The following is an 8,022-nucleotide window of genomic DNA, read 5'->3' on the forward strand; positions in this document are numbered from 1 at the left end:
AAATCGGATTTTTCACTAACGCTTGAATTGGATAAAATGTATCCTTTGTGGGGTTTGATTCTGTAAAGAGGTTTTCATCTTAATGCTGCACTTTAAAAATGGGCCAGAAAGAACTAATAAAGTATTTTTTTGAATTATTATTTACAAGACGCTGTTGTTTTTTTTTGGGGGGGGGGGTCACTTTGCTTTGGTCCCATGGGGTGTCCCCCGTCTCCCACTGACACCCCAGGGTAGTAAATAGGAAAGCCTATATCTGGAACACTTTGGGTCGGTTAACCGTAAAAGCTGGAGAGATGTTTTTATTTTAAAGAATATTCCGGGCATACATAAGTTAAAACTGTAAAGACTAATAAGACTGACAATACCTTTTATACTCAGAGGGCAGTCCATGTGTCGAAATTAAACCTAAAGAAAAAACTTTAGCCGAACAAAAGTATTTGTCTGAACCGGTTCAAAGTACTGATTTGATGATACCCATGTTTTCAAGGTCACTTGGACCTCCAAAATAAAACTGAAAATATGGGAGAAGCGGTACGATAATGACTGAAGGACTTAAGTTATAAATGAAGGAATTATCCAAATGACTACAGAAAGGCAGTGACACATTTCAATATTAAAACTGTAAATACTTAAAAGAAAAACTAATTGTTTTTGCTGCCATCTAGGGCTGAAACAAAGGATTATTTTAATAATCGATGAAAATGTCTTAATTTTTTTGATTATACCATGAATTTTTTTCATTTCCTCTTTTTCTTTATTTCGACAGATGGAAGAACAGAATATTAAGTGTTTTGCAGAATAACTTAACAATAAATTCCAACCATTTATATTTCTTTATTTAAAGAATAATACATAGAACTGTATGCATCAAACTTATACAACCTTTGTTTGTAATGATCAAATTTAAAAGGATTTTATTTTTCAAGTGTAAGATACTTTTTTAATGAACTGTCTAAAGGAGCCCTCTGCTGGACTAACGTGGTACTACAACCCTTAACATCACAATGAAATTCAATGCACTCTTATTTTCACTGATTTAATGCGCTTAGTGGCTCATAAATCGCCTGATACAACGATTTGATGAAATAAGTAGTCTGCTATTAATCATTGGTTTTATCGATTTGTTGTTGCAGCCCTACTGACATTAAACTATTTTAATAGCAGTGACGTTCTGAGGCAAGGAAATGACACACCCTCCGACCCGTTTATCTCTTTTACACAAAGTGAAGTATGCTACAAAATCTCAAGAACACAATTGACTTACCAGGATCCAAAGAAAGTCCAGCAAAAAAATAGAGAAAAAGTAATGGAAATTCATCTGTCTTGTAAACGTCACAAAGCCATTTTCTAGGTTGTAGGGCTGCAGCGAACCACTGTCAGAGCCATTATCCACAAATGGAGAAAGCAGTGGAAAACCTTCCAAGGAGTGGTCAACTAAGATGACTCCAAGAATGCAACAACGGCTCATCCATGGGTAAAAAACCCAAGGAACTGCAAGCCTCGCTGGACTCTGTTAGTCCGTGTTCATGACTCTACCAGATGAAAGACACTAGCCAAAAATGGCATCCATGGGAGAGTTCCCAGGCTAAAACCACCACTGTCATAACAGAAAACAGTGGAAAACCTTCCAAGGAGTGGTCAACCAACTAAGATGACTCCAAGAATGCAACAACGGCTCATCCATGGGTAAAAAACCCAAGGAACTGCAAGCCTCGCTGGACTCTGTTAGTCCGTGTTCATGACCCTACTAGATGAAAGACACTGACCGAAAACGGCATCCATGGGAGAGTTCTCAGGCTAAAACCACCACTGTCACAACAACACAAGGATTCCTCTAGTATTTGCCAAAAAGCATCTTGATTATCCTCAAGAATTTTAGAGAAACTTTCTGTGGACCGATGAATCAAGAATTGTACTTTTCGGAATGCGTGCAGCCCGTCGCATCTGGCGTAAAAACGGTACAGCATTTGACCCCATTTTCTGTCAAAACGGTCTAAAAACTGCAGAACGCAGGCCTCAATCCTTTTTCTCAAGGGGTTTAAAAAGCAAATCAAATGAGAGTGGCAATAACATGAGATTTCAAGGCCCTATCGGTAAAACATGGCCTCCTCAAAATACTGCTGCCTCTGCACTCTGAAACGTGTCCGTGTGGAAAGGTCAGGTAGGCAAAAATTGAAGGGCTTAAATGTTAACGGTTACTGTCAACTCCTGTTTCGGTGGACGGTTACGTAACCAGTGTGTATGCTGTTGTGATTTTATATTTTCAGGAAAAGAGATACAGTGGAACCTCTCTAGTTCGCGGTTCCACATTTGCGGGTTCTAAAAAATATCCCTTACCTTCTCAATAAAAGCATTTATTGACTTGACGCCATTGAGCGCGAGCTTATGTCAACTGAGGACACGGTGTGGACACTCTTATTGTGAAGGGGAGGGGGAGGCCCTGACACAATTCTTAGTCATGGTGAGTTACCCGCTTCGCTCACCACCCCTCCTTTAACTCCTCCCACCTCACCCCCTTCTTATGTGGCGCTCAGTTTTTAATGGAGAAACTCTGCGACGTAAGTATATTCTTCTGTCACATTTCATCGCAAGTTTGATTTTATTATACCAAAAGCGAGCGGTTGTTTGTACTACCTAAACACGGCTAATTGTGTGTGGTTTGGTGTATTTGTTGTAAAAGCCGTTCGATGCCGCAAGCTAAAGTATGTTGTTATAATAATAATAATAATAATTTCCTTTGTATTGTCATTCTTTGTAACAATGTACACAGAACGAAATGTCGATACACCTGACCCGTTGTAGCGAGCCGATGCAGCCGCAGCCAGAGGGCGCCGCCATTATACCAATTGGGTATGTCTCGGCCGAGGCGCGAACCAGCGACCTCCCAGTCTCAAAGCGGGCACACTTATTGTCAGAAGCTAGCTCTTTTACTTTCATTAAAATGAACACAGACCATTTTTTTAACTGTTGTTTCCCAAAACACTCATCAAATATCACATTTTTACCGTTTTTATTTTCAATATGTAACCGGTAGTGTTAACAAGCAAAATAAACTGCAATGGCTGCATGTGGTTGAGAGCGGTTAATACAATCATACTGAATGCTTCGTAGTGGTTTCGCCGCAGTCCTATTCTGTGTACATACAACATATTTGTTTTTGTTTTTTTTGTTATTACGTGAATTTCACTATCTCTCTCTCTCTCTCTCTACCCATGTTATATATGGTGTACCGTATACAGGGGGGGGGGGGTTATACTGTATACCTGTATACATTTTTTTAAGCATTTTTGAAGGGGCGCCGCTACTTCGCGGATTTTCAGTTTTCGCGTTTGGTCTCGGTCCCCATTAACCGCGATAACCGAGGGATTACTGTAACGGTATAAGAGCGCTTCATTCTCGCCTGATTTCTTTTTCGCAAATTGAATACCTGCAGATAAGTGTAGCGCGAAAACAGCAGAGGTCATCGCTTGAAGCCTTACCTGGTACCTTGTTAAATTTGATCCAAATCTGAAAAACGAAATCTTACAGACTTTTTTTTAATAGTTGGTTCCAAAAGTGGCCTTTAGGAGATGACCGGTTCACAGCCCTAAAAACTTTGCATTTGTGTATTTTCATATTCATGCTCATCTCTCTCTCTCATTTGCAGGTAAATTGTACCCGTTTTTATACTCGTTATTTTTATTATTTCTATTTTCTCATATATATAAAAAGGATGATGTTGGTTAAGATTCAACTAAAGAAAAATATGTTATTCATTGTAAACGTTAAAAAAACAATATACGATCTATTGTTAAAAGTATCTTGTTAAAATGGATGTAAAAATGTATTGCGATGGTTGATATTCTAATATGTATTTTATGTAAACTGAAAAGAAAGCTCTTTAATATGTTTAGAGCAGTCTAACAGCGAGCTGTCAACGAGATCAAAGAGATCAAAGCCAGCAGAGAAGCTTACCATGTGTCGTGACTCATTCGTTTGCAGCAACTGTAATAAAAACCTCATCGTCCAGTCCAGCGTGAATGTGGATCTTTGGTGGGACAGGTACACTGTGGTCACATTAAAGGTATGCAATTATTTCTCCATATGGCAGAATTAGTCCTCCACATATTACCTCCTGAGCAGTGTTCCCTCTAAGCTGCAATTGCGCACTGCCCGCACATTCTCAGCGCACAAGAAAATCGAGCCAGCGCACAAAAATCAGGGCTCAAAATGACTCATTAAGAAGTGACTTAAGTCAAAGTTACAGTGCATGAAGGTCAAAATACATGGGTTCCCCTGACCTTGTGTCCTAAACGCGGTATTTTGAAGTCGAGTCGAAGGCGAACGAAGTTGAGTAAAGTTATTAGAGTTTTTCGAGGAACCGGCTTCTTCGGCTCGGCTCACTCAAAGGAACCGGCTCTTTCGGGTCCTAAACGGCTCTTCGGGTTGTTTTTGCTTCTTTAATCCCAACATGACCAAATATGATGTAAAATGATGCACAAAACGACTTAAAGGAAGGGGGGAATAGAACAAAAAAGAAAAAAGTACCAAAATGAAAAAGTTGTGAAAAGCTGATAAAAAAAGAAACAAAAGGAAGAGAAAAAAGTAAATAGAGAACAAAAAGAAAAAAGTAACAGCTCAGAAAAAATAAACACAATGAGATTTTTTTTAAAGGAATTTTAAAAAAGGTAGAAAAAAACACGGAAAAAAGAAGAAAAATTTGTGTTGCATTCAAATCATTTCCAATGATATCAAGTGAATCTTGTTGCCAACATTGTACTTCCACTAAAAATTGTGATTAAGTACAGTTCTGTATCTCACAACCGACTCAATAAGCCCCCCAAAATGTTAGTATTATGCGACAAAATATATCAGGAAATCAAAAGAAATGGATATCTTGTGAAAGAATTGTAAAAACAAATGACGTTTGTAGGCCATCGTACATGAGTCAATTCATTCAAAAGTGAAAAATAATTTTGCATTGCCGGAAACTCCGCAAAATGTAACTTGATGTCAAGTTTTGGACATGTTTGATAATGATCCTAGTTGCCACACTTGGGATTGCCGTTGCTCACTGTTGTTTCAAGCGTGGCTCACCCACTTTGTGTGAACGCTCAGACCCGGAAGGAAAATTACAGGGAACATTGCTCCTGAGTGACTTTATACTCTCAATTTAGGAGATGTGACTATTTTAGCTCTCAATCACTGATTTTATTGTGAAAAATAACAATATATAACTCTCTTTTGACGTTTATTTAACACAACGAATCCATTTTTGTTTCTTAGTAACATTAGTTTGCGGATCTCTTCCCTCCTCGGTGAAATGAAATTCTGTGAGCGAGGAAATAAAACCTGGCACGTGACACTATTTCATTTTATCATCCCGTTTTTACTACGTCAGCGTTTTTAAGTGGCAGACTGCGGATCGGGAAGAAAGCTTTCATTACACAAATGGAAAAAATAGGCCAGAGTCTCCCTCTATTGCGTATCTGTTTCCCCGCGTCTTTAACATATTCGTATAAATACATTTTCGGAAGCGTTGTCCACGAATGCCAAAAACGTAAAAATGCGTTTTTTTCGCTTGTTTATTTTTGAAAACTCTTATAAAGACTTTGACGCTGCTGATCGGTAAGTATCAAGCCTCTGGGAATGATTGGAGGATATATACACTAGATCAGGGGTGTGAAACTCATTTGAACTCGGGGGCCACACGATAGAACAAACATCCTGTCAGGGACTAGTAGATAAAAGAGATAAAGAAATAAGAGAAAGAGGGAGAGAAAATGAGAGAGGGCGGGACAAAGAAAGAAAAAAGAGGGAGAGAGCGTGAGAAACTAAAGATAAAAAGTCGTGAGAAGGGGTAAAAGAAGGGGAGAGGAAGAAAGAAATCCAAAGGGAAATAGAAAGACAGAAGGAGAGAAAAGAGAAAAGAAAGCGCGAAGGGTATGAAGAGAGAATGAGAAGAGAGAAAAGGAAAAAAGTTAGAGCAAAAGAGGTTAAAAGAGACAAATAACAAAGGAAGAGAAAAAGAGGGACAGAGAGTGAAAGAGACAGAGTGGGAGAAAAGGGGTGGAAAAGAGAGAGAGAGAGAGAGAGAAATAAATACAAGTACAATGTCTTTGTGAGAGGCACCTGGCTTTGGCAACATCAAGTTAACATATTTCAACCTGCAGCTTGTTTTTCTCCTGCGCTTCTCTGAGTGTTGTCTCGCGGGCCGGATTCAATCCCTTAGCGGGCCTGATCTGGCCCGCGGGCCGCCTCTTTGACACCTGTGCACTAGCTGGAAGGAATGGATTTGATAAGATCTTTGTCCACACATAGAGGAGCTCCCACCCCCTCGTGTTGCTTCCTCTATCCAGCGATTGAGAGTGTGAAGGAAGGCACAAAGGCAGGAAGGAAGGTAGGTACGAAGGCAAGATTTCTTGCGATAAAATGTTTTTTGCAAGCAAAATGTCATTGTGTTTATGGAAAGCATTGTTTTTAACGTTTTTTGAGCCACGGCACATTTCTTTCATCGAAAAAAAATCTAGCGGGATACCACCAGTCAGTGCTCTTGCGTCTCCGATAAAATATTCAAACAAAAAGATAGCTTTCGCTAGACCGCACAGGCACACGAATAATTTCCCGCGGCACAGTACGATAATCAACCGTTTTACAGCAACTAAACTGGTTTAGATATTAAAGGGATCACAAATGCAAAAAACAAAGTGAAAATTCTTCTGTTTTTTTAAAAACGAGAATTTTCAAGAAACTGAGCAATGTTCATTTGTTTACTAAACAATTGTAAAAGCTAGAAACATCCTTTCTTTCTTATAATCAATGTAAACACGTATTTAATCATTAGACAGTCTCTACATTGTTCTAAGTCGGGGATCTCCAGGATGAGAGTTAAGGGCCCCTGCCTCTATACACACTGTGCCTTTAATTTTCACATTATTTTTCCACTAGATGTCACTGTACTTCTGTCGCGCCACTGGAAACGAGTGATAAAAGCGCAAGAAGACAAAATAGGGAGAGTCCAAGTGACCTTATTCCTTCAAAAGGAAGAGAAATATGAAAAAAGAAGAGAAAAAAGGATGAAAAGTAAAAGAAAAAAAGCAAGTCGCGTCCCTGGTTGAATCTAAATAAGATCAACGATAAATGCCCCTTAGCAAGATACAGACAGATGCGAAGTTATGTGGAGGGCATTTATATAACTGCTTCGATGTAGCCTAATGTAGCATCTTCTTCACAAATCTCAGAATGTTCCTTATCAAGAAAATGAGAGATAGAACCGGCTTAAATAAATAATAAACAAGTTGGACTGAACCATTTCAGCAATGGGTTGTTGACATTTTTGTCTAGCGTTTTTTGATCACGATTAATCCTGTCCTGTTCCTTATCGAGAAAATGAGAGATTGAACCGGTTTAAATAATACACAAGTTGGACTGAACTATTTCAGCAATGGGTTGTTCACATTTTGATTTGCGTTTTTTGGTCATGTTTAATCCTGTCCTGTTCCTTATCGAGAAAATGAGAGATAGAACTGGTTAAAATAAGTAATAAGTTGGACTGAATCATTTCAGCAATGGGTTGTTGACATTTTTGTTTAGCGTTTTTTGGTCGTGTTTAATCCTGTCCTGTTCCTTATCAAGAAAATGAGAGATAGAACCGGTTTAAATAAATAATACACAAGTTGGACTGAACCATTTCAGCAATGAGTTGTTCGCATTGTTGTTTAGCGTTTTTTGGTCATGTTTAATCAAAATGCATTATTTTTTCATTGCATTATTATAACTCAGACCAGTATTTTTTTTTCTATTTTGCCTAGTAATCTGGATATTCTTCTTTTTGTTTCTCTTCAAAGTCTTTGGACAGATGGCACTCGAGGGTAAAACATGGAATAATAATGTAATAAGTATTTTCCTCGCTGCAGAACTTTGTGTTCCCTTGCATTATTGTTGCGTGACGACTCACTGTTTCATTCAAATAAGGATGAAATATATATATTTGAATATTGCGATGCGTCCCAACCTGCGGCTCCGCGGACGAGAGTCCTCCGA

Source organism: Urocampus carinirostris, chromosome 19 (genome assembly GCF_059441175.1).
Source record: "Urocampus carinirostris isolate Australia breed hairy pipefish chromosome 19, RoL_Ucar_1.0, whole genome shotgun sequence".
Lineage (NCBI taxonomy): Eukaryota > Metazoa > Chordata > Actinopteri > Syngnathiformes > Syngnathidae > Urocampus > Urocampus carinirostris.